This window comes from Schistocerca piceifrons, chromosome 11, assembly GCF_021461385.2.
Source record: "Schistocerca piceifrons isolate TAMUIC-IGC-003096 chromosome 11, iqSchPice1.1, whole genome shotgun sequence".
Classification (NCBI taxonomy): domain Eukaryota; kingdom Metazoa; phylum Arthropoda; class Insecta; order Orthoptera; family Acrididae; genus Schistocerca; species Schistocerca piceifrons.
In genome coordinates, this window is record NC_060148.1 from 55,859,519 (window position 1) to 55,879,223 (window position 19,705).

The window sequence follows — 19,705 nt, forward strand, 5'->3', positions numbered from 1 at the left end:
GCATGTAGTGCTGGAGTCATCCACATCAGACCACATATACATTAAACTCAAGGATGAAATGGGAATCAGACAGACCATGACCTAAAGGAATCCCAGGAAAGCAGACTGGGATACATATAGGAGGGACCTTGATTTAGAATTATTTGAAATTAAAACCTCGATAAGGAATCCAGTAGAAATGGAGGAAGTAGCAGATGCTGTTACCTCTGCCGTAGTGACCTCATATCGGGACAACTTCACAATCACCAAGAAGTGCACAAATAGGAGTGTGCCTTGGTGGAATAACAACTTAGAAATGCAAAGAAAACAGGGACTTAGACTGTTTAATATTGTGAGAAGTAAAGGACAATGGGCTAAATATCATGATGCCCTTGTCAAATACAATCTTGCAATCAGACAAGCAAAGGAGGCATCTTGGAAGGCATTCTGTGAGGAAGTGTAGAGCATGGCTGCACAAGCAAGACTGCACAAGATTGTCACTAGGGTACCAACCAATCCAGGATTTACATTGAGGAAGGAGGATGGGGAATATACAAAGACAACACATGAGACGCTGGAACTGCTCCTCAAAACTCACTTTCCTTAATATGCTCTGGCAGACAACACAGTCCACAATGTGATCCTGGAGAGACAATGGTTCTCAGGCACTCGAAGAGAGGACTGCGAATTTGCCAAGGAGTGTGTGTGAACTTTAATAAAATCAATTGGGTGGTGGGAACATTCCAACCATCCAAGTCACGTGACCCAGATGGAATTTTTCAAGCTCATATGAGTCCTATGCAGGCTATTCAGGGTTAGCCTGGCAGTAGGAATCATTCCCAGTGCTTGGAGGGCAGTGAAGGTGGCCTTCATTCCAAAGCCAGGGGGAATTGATCATACCAAGGCTAAGGATACGAGACCAATCAGTCTGTCCTCCTTCATTCTCAAAACTGTGGAAAAACTGGTTAATGTATGTGTTGGGGAGAGGAAGCTAAGTAGGGCCCCACTCCATTCAAACCAGTGCGCATATCAACCAGGTAAATAATGTGAGACAGCTCTCCACCAACTCATTGGAAGGCGGAGAAAGCACTTCAGTTCCAAGAACTAGCCCTCTGCATCTTCCTGGATATCGAGGGGCCTTCAGTAACACGACCTTCAATTCCATGGTAAGGGCAGCAGAGGTGCCTGACCTGGGGACCACTATATGCGGGTGGACCAGGGCCATGCTTCGTGGAAGGAAGGTAGAGGCTATCATGATGAACGAAAAGATGGTAATTAACAACACTATAGCCTGCCCACGAGGAGGAGTTTTGTCCCCTCTATTGCGGAATCTAGTGGTGAACGAACTCATTATGGATTTAAATTCAAGACTGCGTCTGCCAAGGATATGCAGATAACTTTGTCGTAGTAATACTTGGCAAATTTTCTGATACAGTTAGAAATATGGCACATGAAAGTTTGAGCACTGTTAAAAATTAGTGCATTAAACAGGATCTGCAGATTAATCCTAAGACTGTTGAGGTGCCATTTACAAAGAGACATATTCAACACTCAAGTTGGAATCTAAAGCTCTTCAATGAAACTCTACCTGTGAAGGGGATAGTGAAATATCCAGGAGTAACCTTAGATGAGAAGTTAACATGGACCCCTCACATTAACAGTATCTGCTCCAAGGCAAAAAGTACTCTAGTGTGTACTGCAAGGGCTTTGTGGCAAAAACTGGGGCCTAAGCCCCAGGGGTATGCACTGGATATACACCACAGCGATCAGACCTAGGATTTCCTACAGGGCTGTAGTGTGGTGGAAGAAGGTACAACAGGGGGTTGCAGCTAAGGGGCTTGCTAAGGTGCAGACAACTATACAATAACTCCCATCTGCTTTGACAAGCCTTAATATATAATAATTGCAAGCAGGGAGCAGTGGGAAAAAACAGTTAGACATCGTACGGGTGACATCACTTGGTTCACTGATGGGTCAAAAACAGACCAAGGCATTGGGGCAGGCGTGTACGGGGTTCAACCAAGACTGGAGGGCATCATCTCTCTAGGAAAACTGGCCTCTGTATTCCATACTGAAATTACTGCAATATGGGCATGTGCGGAGGAGAATATGTGTAGGTGCTACAAGGACCATAGCGTCCACATCTCTTCAGACAGCTAGGAAGCTCTGAAATCATTAGCAGTGCCTGCAATAAGATCTAAGATTGTTGCAGATTGCCTCAGGGCTCTGGTGGAGCTAGGGGGAAGCAAAAGGGTAAACCTAGTGAGGGTTCCTGGCCACTCAGGGATCTGTGTCAACGAACAAGCCGACAGACTGGATAGGATGGGGGCAACATAACCATTTACTGGACTGGAACCTGCCCTGACAATCACCAAGGCTATGATTAAATTAGAACTATGGAACTGGCTTAGGAAACATCACATAAGATATTGCATCAAGGTCCATAAATAAAAACATGGTAATTTAATAATGCCCATGCCATGTTTTATTAGAAGCTCGGTAATCCTGGGATTGAACAGGAAAGAGATAAAACTCATGACTGGACTGATGACTGGCCATGGGACTAAAAAAACACCTACACACACAATGAGTATAATGGAAGAGGACAATAAAAGTAGGATCTGTGATGAGGGTGATGAAACTGCATCACACCTAACCTATGGATGCATGGCACTGGAGAGTAAAAGATACAGAATCTTCATCACAACTACACCTCAAGAAATTGTGTCTTACAAAAAACTGATATAGGGACTCCTTGCACTATTTAAGGGCACTAGTTGGCTTTACTAGATAGATAGATAGATAGATAGATAGGGTGCGATACCACACAATAAACTTTTTTTTGATGCAGGCAGTGGTGAGTTAGACCTAAATTATTTTAGCTTACCTGTTAAAATGAAAACAAATCAAATTAATGTATTAGCATCAGTTGTCTTGATAAACAGCTGAAATCATTAAAATTGAAAAAAGCTCCAGGGTTTGATGGACTCTCTGTCAGATTCAATTCTAAATTTGCAGCTAACTTAGCTCTGCTTCTAACTATAATCTATCATAGATCCCGCAAACAATAAAAGTGTGCCCAGTTCTTGGAAAAAGGCACATGTCACAGCTGTCTACAACAAGGATAGTAGAAACGATCCACAAAACTACCATAAAATATCCTTGACATTGATTTGTTGTAGAATCTTGGAACATTTCTCAGCTCACAGATATTAGGTATCTCAAACATAATAACTTTCTCGATGCAAACCAGCATCGCTCCAAAAACATCAATCAAGTGGCACAAAAAAACCTGTGTGAAACAGGCTGCATAAATATTCAGTCAGATCTCGATAAGATTTTGAAGTGGTACAAACATTGGCATCTTGTTTCAAATGTTCAGAAATGGAAAACTGTTCAATTCACCTGATGAAAAAATGTAGTATCCTGTGATTAGAGTATCAATGAGTCACAGTTGGAATCAGTTAACTCATACAAATACCTGGGTGGTACTCTTTGTAAAGGTATGATCAACGAAATGGTCAGACAGGCTCAATTATGGGAAAAGCAGGTGGCAGCTTTCAGTTTAGTGGTAGAATACTGGGAAAGTGCAATCAGTCTACACACGAGATAGGGTAAAAACCACTTGTGCAACCCAATCTATGTAGAATATTGCCCAACTGTGTGGGACCCATACCAGACGGGACTGACAGGGGATATTGGACATATACAGAGAAGGGCAGCATGAATGGTCACAAGTTTGTTTGACCTGTGAGAGCAACACGGATATACTGAAGAAGCTGAACTGGCAGACTCTTGAACATGTAAGTATTTTAACTATCCTGAGAAAGCCTACTAACAAAGATTCAAGAACAGGCTTTAAATGATGATCTAGGAATATACTACAATGTCACTCACGTGGGATCATGAGGACAAGATTACAGTACTTACTGCACGCACAGAGGCATTCAAACAATAATTCTCCCCGCACTCCTTATATGGAACGAACAGGAAGAAATCCTAATAACTGGTACAATGGGAAGCACCCTCTGCCATGTACTTGACTGTGGTTTACAGAGTATGGGTCTATATGCAGTAAAATGCTTCCATTTTGTGCCAGTATTGACTGATTTTCATAAAAGTAGATCATGGGTTGCAAAAGGAATTAAGATGAAGAAACTGCATATGGAGGCAGAAGGTTATCCAATATTGGTTAAATTGAAAAATTGTGCTGCAAGTGAAACTAATGATAAGTAAGAATCCAGTGCCGTATTCGAATCCCTCACTGACCTGTTGATAAATCTCAATAAAACCAGTGGCTATTCACCAGCCAGTAAATATCCTATAATGGCAGAGAAATAACTCAGGCTTTAAATTTTCCCACATTTCCATCTCTGATGTTACGAAAAATCATAATGTCACTAAACTTTTTAACTTAGTGGGTTGGGATGAGGTACCCCACAATTAAAATTGTCAATCATGGTACTCCACATCCAATGTTCTTCATAATCAACAGTCTTTTGATGAACATTTTCCAGACAGATTAAAACATAGTGTTCGTAAAATAGGAAGGAGAGATGGAATGCGAAACTATAGACCTATCTCATTGTAAACAACTTTTTTCCCCAAAAGGACCTACATGTGATCAGATAGAAAATTATAATTCATCCCACAGTATTATTTTACACTACCAGTACTGTGTATCAGCCATCTTGTGTGACCTTACCAAAGCTTTCAATCCTGCAAACTGTGAGTCCCTTCTCCAAAAACTGACAAGCTATGAAACTTCCGGGCAGATTAAAACTGTGTGCCAGACCGAGAGGAGTGTTAGTTCTGCAAGGTTCGCAGGAGAGCTTCTGTAAAGTTTGGAAGGTAGGAGACGAGGTACTGGCAGAAGTAAAGCTGTGAGGATGGGGCGTGAGTCGTGCTTGGGTAGCTCAGATGGTAGAGCACTTGCCCGCGAAAGGCAAAGGTCCTGAGTTCGAGTCTCGGTCCGGCACACAGTTTTAATCTACCCGGAAGTTTCGTATCAGTGCACACTCTGCTGCAGAGTGAAAATCTCATTCTGGTGACAAGCTATGGTTTTCAAGGAAAATCTCTTACCTGGGTGTCATATTACATGGCAAAGAGACAGCAATGAGTACCTGTTAATAACAATGAGGAGAAATTCATCTGTGGCTGGAAACACACACAATATGGCCTTCTATAAGGATCCATATTAGGGCTACCAGTATTTTCGCATTATATTAATATGCCATGCAAGGTTCAGTTTGATGTCATCCCCTAACCAGATGACTCAACAGCAATAGTCTGCTGTCAAACAGGTAAAGGCTGTATCCTATGCACACTTTGTTTCAGTCATTAGGTACAGTATAATTTTCTTGGGGTTTGAAAAACTAGCCTACTCAAAGCTTTTAGGCTACAAAAAAGATCATCTGAGTCATAATGGAAGCTAAAAAGAAATAACAGTGCAAACTTATTTTGAAGACTAGATCTGGTATCCACTCCAAGTACATATAAACTCACAACTTTCTGAGGGAAACTGCTTCTTGCATCAGTATGAGAAAGCTACACATTACTTAACCACAGACAAACAATACGAAAAACTGTACGCTGTATGGGCATGAAATTTATAAATAAAATCTAGAAGTGCAGCACAAATCCAACACATACTGAAGAAGACCTGGAAAAATATCTGAAGAGTAAATGCTTTTATTGTGTAGAAGATTTTTCTCGTTCAGCTCTTTCAATACTTCATTTGTGAGCTTTAGTATGCTTTCTGTTTTGAGGTTCCTTTACAAAAGACAAACTGAAAGGTGGTTAATGAGTTCTGATTAGTGAAGAGCATCAGTGATTGCTTTCTCAAATACTTTTGAAAGAACTGGAAGGTGTGATACAGATCTGTAATTAGAGGTGGTTATCCTTATCTCGTTTTTTTAGATGGGAGTCAATAAGTACATACAAGAAAACCAGGAAACATACCCCAAGAGACTGATTCATTGCAAAGATAACTTGAGGGTAGTTATGTCATGTCAGCACAAGATTTTAATATCCTGCTGGAACATAGTCAGCAGAACTGCTGCTTTTTAATGAGCTAACGACTTATGTAATAACCTTTGGTATTGTATTTTTGAAACTAATGTCTGCTGGTGTAGCATGAAGCTTCGGCACAAGTGAATCTAACACGTCTGTATTGCATTATTATTTGTTACTTGGTGCAGCCACTGTGAGGAAATGGGCCCTAATGATTGAAATTGGTGGCCAATGATTTGAGTGTCCCCATTTCTGTGAGAACTATTACCTGGGGCTCAGTTTCACTGGATTACTAGTTTTCTTTGTTAAATAATGTTCTGAATAGTTTTTGCCTTATTCTTGGACTGTCTTATTTTTTAATTTATCATGGCATGTGAGTCTTGCTTTTCTAGTAATGGAGTAGCGGACTAGGCAATAATGACGGCACTGTAGTTTCAAATTTTGACTACTGCTTATTCTCTGAATTACAGTATTCTATGATTATAATACTGATGAGTCACTGCTGGAATCGGCCACTTCATACAAAAACCTGAGTGAAACACTTTGTAGGGATGTGAAATTGAATGATCACATAGACTCAGTCATGGATAAAGCAGGTGGTAGAATGCTGGGGAAGTGCAATCAGTCAACAAAGTAGAATGCTTACAAATCACTCATGTGACCGGTTGTAGAATATTGGTCAAGTCTCTGTGGCTTGTACCAAATAGACTAACAGCACATAATGAATGTGCAGAGAAGGGCAACACTAAAGGTTACAGGTTTGTTTAATCCATGGGAGAGTGTCACAGAGATAATGAAGGAAGTGAACTGAAAGACTCATGAAGATAGACATAAACTATCTCAAGAAAGTCTATTAACAAAATGGTGATTCTAGAAATATACTACAGCCCCCTACATAGTGTTCACATAGGGATTGTGAGGATAAGATTAGAATAATTGCAGCACAAACAGAGGCATTCAAACAGTCATTCCTCCCATGCTCGATATGTAAATAGAATGGGAAGAAAACCTAAGACCTGGCAGAATTAGGCATAAACTCTGCCGTGCATCTCACTGTGGTTTGCAGAGTATAGATGTAGATATAGGAATGGACCAAGAGCTACACATAAAATGGCATTTTAAAAAATATGAATAGCACAGTATAGACTTAGGTCGAGAACTGCCCGATGAGACAAATGCAGCACGGCGATGACCGACCCAGATATCTGATCTCTGCGAGCGATACCCACCTACTGACACAAAGATAGGTGTTCGCACAGGTCTGGGTGCATTTCCTTTCCCTCTCAAAACTCTTGCTCATTTAAAGGGTTGTTGGGTTGTTTTAGGGGGAACAGACCAAACAGCGAGGGCTTCAGTCTCATAGGATTAGGGAACAAGTCAGTCGGGCACTTTCACTTTTAAAGGAACCATCCCGACATTTGCCTGAAGCAATTTAGGGAATTACAGAAAACCTAAATCAGGATGGCCGGACGCGGGATTGAACCGTCGTCCTCTCGAATGTGAGTCAAGTGTGCTCACCACTGTGCCACCTTACTCTGTTCTCATTTCAAGGCATGCGTCCTCCGATTATGCACAGGTTTGAAACGCAAACTGTTCTTCCAAATGGTTCAAATGACTCTGAGCATTATGGGACTTCACATCTATGGTCATCAGTCCCCTAGAACTTAGAACTACTTAAACCTAACTAACCTAAGGACATCACACAACACCCAGTCATCACGAGGCAGAGAAAATCTCTGACCCCGCCAGGAACCGAACCCGGGCGTGGGAAGCGAGAGCGCTACCGCACGACCACGAGCTGCGGACAAACTGTTCTTCCAAACTCAAATGCCTGGAACATAGTGATGAAGTTTGTGTGATTATTTCACATTTCGTCTGTCAGTCATGTTTCTTTTGTCATAGTGCCGCATCTGAGGTTACGTTTTTTTTAGCGTGTACCGTCGGTGAATCATTCTGCAAAACATTAGGCCATTACGTATATGTTGCATGCCCATTAGTACATAGAGAAATAAATAAGATGAAGAATAAAAATTAGGTCACAGTAGAGGTAAAAAGAGAGATGGAAGAGGTGAAAATCGTTAAGGCCACCCAAGAAAATAGGGTTACATATAGGGAAAAGAAGAAAACTAAGAGAAAAGAGACTAAATCAACATATTACGAAAAGAAGATAGCAACGTCAACAGATATCACTAAGAACATGTGGTCTCTCATAAAAGAAAAGAGGAAAGGTGTAGGTGTGGAAAACACTGATAACATAACACTTGAGGTAAAAGGGAGGGAACTGAGGGATGCACAAAACATCAGCAATATTTTAAAGAAACACTATATTGAAGTTGTGGATAAATTAATAACTCAAATTAATATTTCCAAAATAAACACAATAAAAATTCCATTTGAAACAAAATGCTTATTTCTGACCCCAACTAATGAATCAGAAATTGTAAAACTAATACATAGTCCAAAAACAAAACAAAAAAACCACAGAGACTTGATGGTATATCCACTAAACTAATTAAATGCTATTTACAATGGGTAGTAAACCCATTGGCCAGTCTGATAAACTTATGTATATAAAAAGGAATATTTACAATGTGCCTGAAAAAGAGTAAAATAATCCCTATACATCAACGAAGCTGCAAAAAAGACCCAGGAAACTACAGACCAATAACTATTACATCTGTACTCTATAAAATAATGGAAACCACAATGAAAAATTATTAAATTTTACACAAACTTGCAATATTCTGAATGATGAACATGATTTAGAAAGGGCAAATCTACCAAAACAGCAATAGCTGAATTCGTAGCACTGGTAACTAAGGCACTTGATGAACAGAAGAAAGTCTATGGTATGTTCCTGGACCTATCTAAAGCATTTGATTGTGTATGCCATGACATCCTATTAGAAAAGCTTCATCATTATGGCATAAGGGAGAAAGCAGTAGACATCATTAAATTGTTTTTGGAAAATAGAATGCAGTGTGTAGAAATAAAGCAAAAAGTAAAAATAATATTACAAGTGTCTTTTGAAATTATGAAATTGTTAAATACTTAGTTCCCCAAGGATCTGTTCTTGGTCCACTACTTTTCATTTTGTATGTCAATGATATGACCAAATCAGTATCTGATAGTGTCGACATGTATGCAGATGACACTTCATTTGTTGTTACCAGTTTTACAGCAATCTCATTATAAATGGAACCAAAACAACATACATAAAGAAACATGCAAAACTCTTTGCCTCTGAATATGTCTGCTTGTGTCTGTATATGTGTGGATGGATGTGTGTGTGTGTGTGTGTGTGTGTGCGCGCGAGTGTATACCCGTCCTTTTTTCCCCCTAAGATAAGTCTTTCCGCTCCCGGGATTGGAAGGACTCCTTACCCTCTCCCTTAAAACCCACATCCTTTCGTCTTTCCCTCTCCTTCCCTCTTTCCTCATGAAGCAACCGTTGGTTGCGAAAGCTATAATTTTGTGTGTATGTTTGTGTTTGTTTGTGTGTCTATCGACGTGCCAGCGCTTTAGTTTAAAATGCAAAGAAAAAGGTTTTGAAATTGCAGGTATGGGTTACAATGAGTCAAGAGTATGTTGTGTGTACCGATCCTCAAAAAAATGTCAACTCTATTTTTTTAAAAAAAAAAAAAAAAAAAAAAAAAAAAAAAAAAAAAAAAAAAAAAAAAAAAAAAAAAAAAAAAAAAGAAAAATGAAAGGTTGTGTAATATGGGGTGATTTTAACATTGATATGGGAAAAGTGACATAGAGAAAGCAAAACTTTGAGGAGCTGCTATTACAATACAACATGAAGGCAAGAGTTGTGGAACTAACAAGAGTGACTTTGGAAACTGAGTAAATTATTGACAATATTATCACTAATATAGATAGCAATGCATATACAACAAAGGTTCTGCAAACAGGAATTTCTGATCATTTTGGTCAGCTTTGTGAAGTATATGGAAATCTGAACTCACAAAAGGAAGATAAAAGTGTAGAAAGAGATGTTAGGCTTATCAGCCAACAAAATATCAACATCTTCAAAATGATGTTAAGAAAAGAACAGTGGATGGACACGTTTTGAGCCCAGGGAACAGATGAAAAATACAATGCTTTCAAGTTGGTTGATTGGTTGTTTGAGGGTAAAGGGACCAAACAGCTAGGTCATCAGTCCCTTGTTTCAAATAGACTCCATTCTGCTAACGGGACATCTCAGAAAAATCAGAACAATAAAACGGAAAAAGGGAAAAACGTAAAGGGGCAGTCACGTTGTCATTAGTAAAAACAAATGAGGGAAGTCGGCAAGAAAACGAACCCAACACCATGCTGAAGCAGCATAGGCAAGACCACCTGTGACTTAAAAGGTACAACTGCTATAATGCAGAAAGTACGTATGGGATTAGAAAGACTAACCAAGACTTAAAAAGAAGGGGTAAAAACAGAGTAAAAGGGGAGAAAAGAGGATTCCAGTCAGGGAGGCGAATCGGGAATCTCTGAACACTGCCTACAGTGGGAGACACCCAAACACTCACCGCCCAGCCCCAACACCAGAGAGAGATTAAAAACTTTAAAACTGAGAATAAAAACCACTCTCCCGGAGGAAACCGAGAACCAGAGAGACCATCTGGGATTCGTCAGCCAACATCAAAGGTAAAGTGTGGGGGAGTCTGTACTTAGCACGCAGAGCCAAAAGAAGGGGGCATTCAACCAAAATGTGGGCCACTGACTGGAAGGCTCCACAACCACATAGCGGGGGTGGCTCATCACGCAAAAGAAAACCATGGGTCAGCCTGGTATGGCCAATGCGGAGACGACACAGTGTGGTCGAGTCCTTGCGGGAGAGGCGAAAGGAAGAACACCATGGGCCTGGTGTTACCTTAATTGCACGAAGTTTATTAGACAGTGGAGTAGCCTCCCAAGAATTGGCCCATGACTGTGCGAAGTGGGATTTGATGTGAAGCCGTAAATCTGCTGCAGGAGGGGTTACAGAAAATGGAGGGTAAGAAACTGCTCCCCCAACCAAAGGATCAGCGAGCTCATTACCCGGGATACCCACATGGCCCGGGACCCATAGGTATTCAATGGAACAAGCAGCACGGTGAAGATCAGCGAGATGGTCATGGATGGCAGACCAAGGGATGGCGCGAAAAACACCGGTCAATAGCAAGAAGGCCACTCATCGAGTCCGTACATAACAAAACGCGGTTGTGTTGGGATTGTTTAATAAAGGTAAGGGCCCGGGAAATTGCCATCAATTCCGCAGTAAACACTCCACATGTAGGTGGCAGCAGATGATTTTCCGTTCCAACAGAGGACGTGAAGGCATACCCAACATGATGAGCAGATTTAGAGCCATCAGTGTAAAAAACAACAGCATCCCGAAACTCCCATAAAATTTGGTGGAAAAAGGTACGGAACACCACCGGGGGGATGGAATCTTTCGGACCGCGGCGGAGATCCATCCGAATTCGAGGCCGAGGAACTAGCCAAGGAGGGGTGGAGGTGAGGGAGCGAGGAAGACAGGACAAAGAAGGAAGCTGAAAATCACGGTAAAGAGACGCAGGGCGGGAGTCGGGTGGGCGACATCCATGGTCTGGGAACAGGATAGAATAGGAAGGATGAGTGGGAGAAGAACGGATAGTGAGGGCATAAGACACCAGAAGCTGAGACTGCCAAACAGAAAGGGGGGGGGGATCCCAGCTTCAACCAGGAGACTATCAACAGGGCTAGTAGGGAAGGCACCGGTGGCCAAACGGATACCACGATGGTGGACTGGATCCAGCACGTGCAGTGTACAAGGAGCAGCTGAACCATAAACTTGACAACCATAGTCCAAACGAGACAGAACTAGAGCACGATAAAGACGGAGGAGGAGGGAATGGTCTGCACCCCAAGAGGAGTGGGCAAGGAAGCGAAGGACATTGAGTTTACGGAAACATCCGACCTTGAGAAGTCTGATATGGGGCAGCCAAGTGAGTTTGTTGTCGAAAAGAAGACCCAGGAAACGAAACTGTGGAACCACAGGCAATCGTTGTGCAGTGAGATAGAGCTCTGGATCAGGGTGGACCGTAGTACGGCAACAGAAGTGGACCACCCGCGATTTTAAAGGAGAGAATTGAAACCCGTGTGAGAGGGTCCATGCAGAGGCACGCCGTATAGCCACCTGGAGCTGCCGTTCTGCAGATAGCATCGAGGAGGAACTAACCCAAATGCAGAAATCATCCACATACAGGGCAGGGGCGACCAAGGGACCGACAGAGGCCACAAGTCCATCGATAGCAATGAGGAAAAGAAGGACACTCAAGACAGAACCCTGTGGGATGCCCGTGTCCTGGGTCCGTGGAGAACTAAAAGCAGTACCAACTCGAACTCTGAATGACCGATGGATCAGGAACTGGCGGATAAAAATCGGGAGTGGGCCCGAAGACCCCACTGATGAAGGGTTAGTAAGATGTGATGGCGCCAGGCCGTGTCATAGGCCTTGCAAAGGTCAAAAAATACTGCAACCAAATGGCGGCACTGGGGAAAAGCCTGCCGAACTGCGGATTCCAAGCGAAGTAAATGATCGATTGGAGATCGTCCCTCTCGAAAGCCACACTGGTAAGGGGACAATAGATCCCGAGATTCGAGGACGCAAGTGAGCCGACGGGCTACCAGCCGTTCAAGTAACTTACAAACAACATTGGTCAAACTAATTGGCCGATAGCTGTCAACAGATAGGGGGTTCTTACCAGGCTTAAGGACAGGAACCACAATGCTATCCCTCCACTGAGAAGGGAAGTCACCCTGGAGCCAGATACGGTTAAACACCCGAAGAAGATGTTGCCGTTGTGGAGCACTGAGATGTTGAAGCAGTTGGTTATGAATGGAATCTGGGCCAGGGGCCGTATCATGAGAAGAAGATAGAGCAGAAATAAATTCTCATTCAGTAAAAGGTTCGTTGTAAGATTCTGACTCATAAGTGGTGAAACATAAGGTGAGAGCTTCGGCCTGCTGTTTTTGATGAAGGAAAGCAGCTGGATAGGAGGCTGACGCTGATGCCACTGCAAAATGGGTCGCAAGATGTTCTGCGAGAACTAATGGGTCCGTACAAATGCCATCTGGGAGGTGAAGGCCTGGGAGGGTGGACTGCCGATGGCAACCTTGGAGAGAGCGAAGTGTAGCCCATACCCGTGACAGAGGGACAGTGGAACCAAGGGAAGAAACGAATCGTTCCCAACATATCTGCTTGCTCTGTTTGATTAAATAACGGGCTTTAGTGCGAAGGCGCTTAAAGGTACTAAGGCTGGCTATGGATGAGTGCCTCTTAAAGTGCTGCAAAGCTCAACGGCAATCACGGATGGCAATGGCAATGGCCCTACTCCACCACGGGACTTGCCGGCGACGAAATGGTCCAGATGAGCGCGGGACAGCAAGGTTAGCAGCGCGAACAATCGCATCAGACATGTCACGTAGGACGTCATCAATACAACCCGACAAAGAGGGAGAAAACTCGACCTGTGCAGTGTATAGAGGCCAATCGGCGCGGTGGAAAGACCAACGAGGTAACCTGTCCATCGGGGAGCGGGAAGGGAGCGTGATAATCAACGGGAAATGGTCACTATCACAAAGGTCGTCGTGTGGCGACCAGTGTAATGAAGGGAGGAGAGAGGGAGAAGAAAGAGAAAGATCAATGGCAGAAAAGGTACCATGACCGGCACTGAAATGAGCAGGGGAGCCATCATTAAGAAGGCACAGGTCGTGGTCTGAAATAAATTGGTCTATAAGAAGACCTCGTCTAGATGGAAAGGCACTGCCCCACAAAGGATGATGAGCATTAAAATCCCCAAGGAGGAGGAACGGAGGAGGAAGTTGCTGAAGAAGGGTGGTTAAGGCAGCAGGTGTAAGAGTCCTGTCAGGAGGGAGATAAAGATTGCAAACTGTGACTGCAGAGTCTAAGTGGACCCTAACAGCAACCGCTTCCAATGTAGTTTGGAGAGGAATCCACGTGCTAGCAATGTCTGTACGGACCAACGTACAAATGCCACCAGAAACCCGCAAGGGTCCGACCCAATTTCGACAGAAAACACGGAACCCACGAAGGGTCGGTGAGTGAGCATCAGTAAAATGAGATTCCTGGAGAACCACACAAGCTGCAGAGTAGGACGAAAGAAGGGATTTCAATTCCGGAAGGTGACGATAGTGGCCATTACAATTCCATTGGAGAACCACAGAACGATGGTTTAAATGAGGGCTGAACACGCTAAATCCAGTCATACCGCCGTGTCCCCACCCGTCACCGACAAGGAGGGGGCGACATCCATGAACGACAGGTCAGAATCCGGTTGTGAAGTCGGGGAAGGGACCTCCGGTGACACCAGAGGCTCTTTGTCCCGGGACTTATGTTTCTTCTTCTTTCCAGGCTGAGATCGAGGAGGGCTGTGTGGCATAAAGGAGCCAGCTGCAGCAAGATCAGGAACAGAAAGAGACAGGGCGACCTGGGGGCCGATAGACCACGGCTCTCGCGGTCGCCGCGCGGCAGCAGACCTTTGACCTGGAAGGTGCCGGAAAGGGGCATCCCGGGAGAGGCGCCCTTGACCAGCAGATGCCGAAAGAATTGGGACACTTCTCCGGCTGGGGAGGGGGAGCAGCGCCCGTAGGAGGTGTTGGAGCCGCAGGGGAAGGGGGAAAATGGTTCAAATGGCTCTGAGCACTATGGGACTTAACATCTATGGTCATCAGTCCCCTAGAACTTAGAACTACTTAAACCTAACTAACCTAAGGACAGCACACAACACCCAGCCATCACGAGGCAGAGAAAAAGGGGAAGGGGGGAGGAGAGGGGTCTGGGATGGGGGTAAGGAAGGGGGAGGAAAGGATGAAGATGTAACCAAGGCGTAACTAGATGTCATGGACACAGGGTGCAATCGGGCATATTTCTTACGGGCCTCTGTGTAGCTTAAACGATCAAGGGACTTATACTCCTGTATCTTTTTTTCTTTCTTATATACTGGGCAATCTGGTGAACGTGGAGAATGACTACCATGACAATTGACACATACAGGAGGGGGAACACAGGGACTCCCCTCATGGAGTGGACATCCACAGTCACCACAGAGAGGGTCCTGGGAACAGTGAGAAGACATGTGGCCAAAACGCAAGCACTTAAAACACCGCATAGGAGGTGGGATGTACGGCTTCACATCACAGCGATAGACCATAATCTTTACTTTCTCAGGAAGGGTATCCCCTTCAAAGGCCAGGATAAAGGCACCAGTATCAATACAATTATCTTTAGGACCCTTCTGAACACACCGAACAAAGTGAACACCCCGCCGTCCGAGATTGTCCCGAAGTTCCTCATCAGTTTGAAGGATGAGGTCCCTGTGAAAAATCATACCTTGTACCATATTTAGAGACTGGTGAGGGGTAATGGACACAGGAATTGTGCCAAGATGGGTACAGGCACAAAGGGCCGCAGACTGGGCAGCTGAAGCAGTTTTTATCAGCAACGAACCCGACCGCATCTTGCTCAGGGAGTCCACTTCGCCGAACTTGTCTTCAATGTGTTCCACAAAGAATAAAGGTTTGACACTGGTGAAAGTATCTCCATCAGTCCTGGTGCAAACTAGATAACGGGGGAAAGGTTTTGCCCCTAGACGACGGGCCTGACCCTCCTCCCAGGGGGTAGCCATGGAAGGGAAGGCCGAAGGGGCAAGAGAAGCAGCACTTGAGGAATCAGTACCACGCAGAGAGACGGCCGCAGAAGAACGGCCAGAGTTTTGGACCCGTAGGCGTTTCATCTGCATAGCGTCCGCCCTGATACCACCCACTCCGATCAGGGGCTCTCCTCACGGGCGCCACCCAGCCACAGCAAGGGCCGTCTGGCATGGCAGCCATTGCCGGGAGTTCCGATGCTCCAGGATGACGAGCAACCACTCCAAGGCATGCATGAGGAGGTCACAGCTCAGGTATCAAAAGTGTGATCCCTGTGTGTTCAGGGGGTTCAACCAAAAGGGTTCATAGTGACCCCACCACACGGGCTGGCTACCGTGCTGGCTATGCACCCTAGCATCAGACAACGACGTAAAAGAAAAGGTGGAATGTACTAGGAGGGCGCACGTCGGAGACACTAGGTAAGGTGCTCTTCCCCAAATGGCTCACACTACGGAAGAGAAATTTTGGAATGGAGGTCAAACCCCAGAGGGGGACCAAGGAATGCCAAAAGGAGGAGATGATTACGCAACAAAGCCGGAGTGTAAAACCAACAGAACCAGGAGGATAGCGGGGGCCAACATAAGCATGGACACCAATAGAGGGAGAGGAGAGGGCGAGGGGAAAGGAGCATGGAGGGGAAAGGAGGGGAAGGGAAAGGAAATGCAGCCCGGAAGAGAAAGAAGGCTGCAATGGCTCGGGGCCCGTTCTCGCTACACACGTATCCACAAAAGAGTTGTGGACCCCCTGGGGGGCAATGCTTTCAAAGACACCACAACACATTACTTCAAATTAGCATTCACAAAAACCAAGAGGAAAAGAAAAAAATTTTCAAAAAAAAAGCAGTGGATCACGAAGAAATAATTGAACAGAGAGCTACCTTAAGAGAAATGAAACAGGGAGAAAATACAGGCAGTTGATAATACAAGAAATAGCAAAATCAATTAATGAGACTATTTCAAAATCAACAAATAAAATGAGAGCAGCTTGGAATATCATTAACTCTGAGACAGGCAAGAAAAAATACTCACAGAAAACAAATTAAATGGAAACTATGACAGTAAATAACAAAATAATCACAGATAAAACAAGTGCCAACATCCTCAAAAATTACAATGCAGATGCAATAGAAAAACTGAAGCATGGATATAATAGCCAAAGAACTCACCAAACTGTCATGACAGATAAGCCATGGCACTCAATGTTCGAGAAACCAGTGTCTGAAAAGGAACTGACATATGTTATGAAAATGCTAAAAGCGAAAAAGTCTGTTGGACATGATGAAGTGTCAAACTACCTAATCAAGTAGGAGGCAGCAGAAGTAATTATGCCACTACGGGATATTACCAACCACTCTTTCCAAGAAGTACTATTTACAGATAAACTCAAATTAGTTAAACTTGTACCTGTATACAAAAAGGGAAAGCAAGATGACCCTAACAACTACAGGCTAGTACCAGGCTTCTCCAAAATATTAGAAATTCTCATGCTAAACAGACTAACTGCTTATTTCGATACCCATAATGTAATAACTCCAGCACAGCATGTACAACAGAAAGGGAAATCAATGGAAACAGCAACTGAATCATCAACAGAATCAATTGCACAGGCCTTGGACAACAAGATGGTAGTGTCTGGAGTTTTTCTTCATTTATCCAAGGCATTTGACACAGTTCAACATACAGTTCTAGTAAAGAAAGTAGAGAATGCTGGTATTCGTAGACATGCAGCACACTGGATAACATCATGTCTAAGAAACAGGAGGCAATATGTAACCATTAATAACTTATAAAGATCAGATGTTAGAAGCATTATGTATGTTGTAACTCAAGGTTCTGTAATGGGACCTGCTCTCTTCAATTTATTTGTGAATAATATACAAACATGTGAAACTGAAATCAAAATACTTTATGCAGATGATACGACTGTGCTCAATGTTACCAATAATTTGGAGGCAATTGAGCAAAATATATTCATATCATTCAGCAGTATGTCACAATGGCTCTCTGAAAATGACTTAATTACTAATCTTAAAAAAAAAACTATGTACATGGTCTTCAAAAATAAACAAAAAGAAGAACATATGGATGTTTTCTTAGATGAAAAAGGACTGGAAGAAGTAGCTTCAGTTAAGTTTTTGGGCATTACAATAGACAGTGCGCTACATTGGAAACAGCAGATAAATACTGTTTCCAGTAAGCTAAGATCAGTGATAGTTATAATGAAACAACTGATTCAGTATACTCACCAAGACCTCTTGTGCACTGCCTATCATGGACTTTTTCAACCATATGTGTGATATGGAATCACAGTATGGAGGAACTGAACTATCACAGGGATGAAGAGAATATTCACATTGCAGAAGCAAGCCATTCGAATTATATTCAAAAAGAAGCAAAAAGAATTGTGTAAAAGTTGTTTCAAAGAACTAAACATTCCAACGTTTCCATCACTGCATGTATGCAAGACCATTGTGAGTGCCTTACATGCTCTCACAAAACTGGAGACTAATGAGACTGTTCATACACACAACACAAGGAACAGAAAACAACTGCAGTGTATTCCACATAGACTTAAGATTTTTGAAAAAGGACCCAAATACTCTGGTAACAAGTTAACACAAGCAATGCCAAGGGAATAACAAGACCTCAAAACGGAGGAAACGTTCTCCACAACTCTAAAAAGTTACAGATGCAAGGAGAATTTTATAGTGTAGCTAGCTACATTAACAAACAGTGATCAAAAGTTTATCCTGTGAGTGATAAATCTCACACATCATAAAAAAACTAGCAACAGTAATCAGTGTTACACAAATTAACTATAATTAGGAACCACTGATGTATAATCCACGCTAATTATATGTCACAAAATTATTATTATTTTTTTGTATGTATCATAAGTCATTTTGTACCACGTAATATTATGAATATACTGCATCATAAGTCATTGAGTACGATGTAATACTGTGAAAGTTTTTTTTTTCTTTGTCGTTATTTTGAAACCTGTTTACTGGCGTCAGGCAGGCCTGCACCAGCATACTACGCCGTTCTTTGGCCTCAGAGAAACACAAACAACATACAAATGAAGACAATTAGAGAGACAGAAAGATGGTGGACATAAAAACGGAGAAAATCACGTTTTAAAATACACGGTGCCGTTCACTGTTGTAGAGTCCAAGATAAAATTGTTCAGACACTTGGACACATACAGAGACGAAAATTGTCACACGTGAACGTAGGTGCACAAAATGAATAACACTGAACGACTTAAGAACAAAACGACGGCACACACAGAAGCACGAGGCGTTGACTCCGGCGCGCGAAAGTTCACTAAACGTGTACGCGTCCGGGGACCTGCCAAGAGTGTGAAAGCTCGTATGTATATTTAATATGTAAGCAAGTATTAAAATTGGTGTCAGTTTCGGCTGTCAGAAATATTGTCACCTTACCTTTAGTCTACAAATGCTGGTTTGTAAATCTATTTTGATGTAATTGTCGCTGTTAAATCACATGAATGAACGGACAGAGCAAAGAGAGAAGAGCATGACGACTTCTGTATGCAAATGATTATGCCACAGTTAGTGCTGTTAACGTTTAACAAAGCTTTCTCGTACTGCTGACACAATTCAGACGGCGCTGCTACGCTGCCATCTGTTGGCCACACCGAGAAACTAATGTTTTGTCACGCCGGTCAAGTTGACCAAATGCAGTTCGTAATTTGTTTCCTATTTTTAAGATCTTTGTTGCTGTAAATGCAGTAAGACTCATATCACAACTACACCTATTTTGGTCGTTTATGGAGTGGCTATAAACGAACGTGGATCTGAAATATTTATAGTGCTTATATCTCCTACTCGCTTCACGTATATGATGGTTGATTCTATATATATTTTTTGATACGTCTGAAGATTCCTTCCAAATAGTAAGAATTATTATGCTAATTTTTGGAAAAGTTTGGTTAATCAGTAGGTTAACCGAACTTATAGGTGGAATATGAAGAGTGGTGAGTGGTAAATGTGATTAAGCTGGTAG

The 19,705-nt window shown here is 42.9% G+C and overlaps 1 long non-coding RNA gene across 1 annotated transcript in view; it reads right to left on the reverse strand.

Moving 5' to 3' along the window:
• LOC124720515 overlaps window positions 1-19,240 on the reverse strand; it is a 143,259-nt gene extending 124,019 nt beyond the window's left edge. Inside the window, exon 1 of the long non-coding RNA XR_007006182.1 lies at window positions 19,123-19,240. This is a non-coding gene — a long non-coding RNA (uncharacterized LOC124720515). The remainder of the gene's footprint in view (window positions 1-19,122) is intronic.
• Window positions 19,241-19,705: the final 465 nt, after the last annotated feature.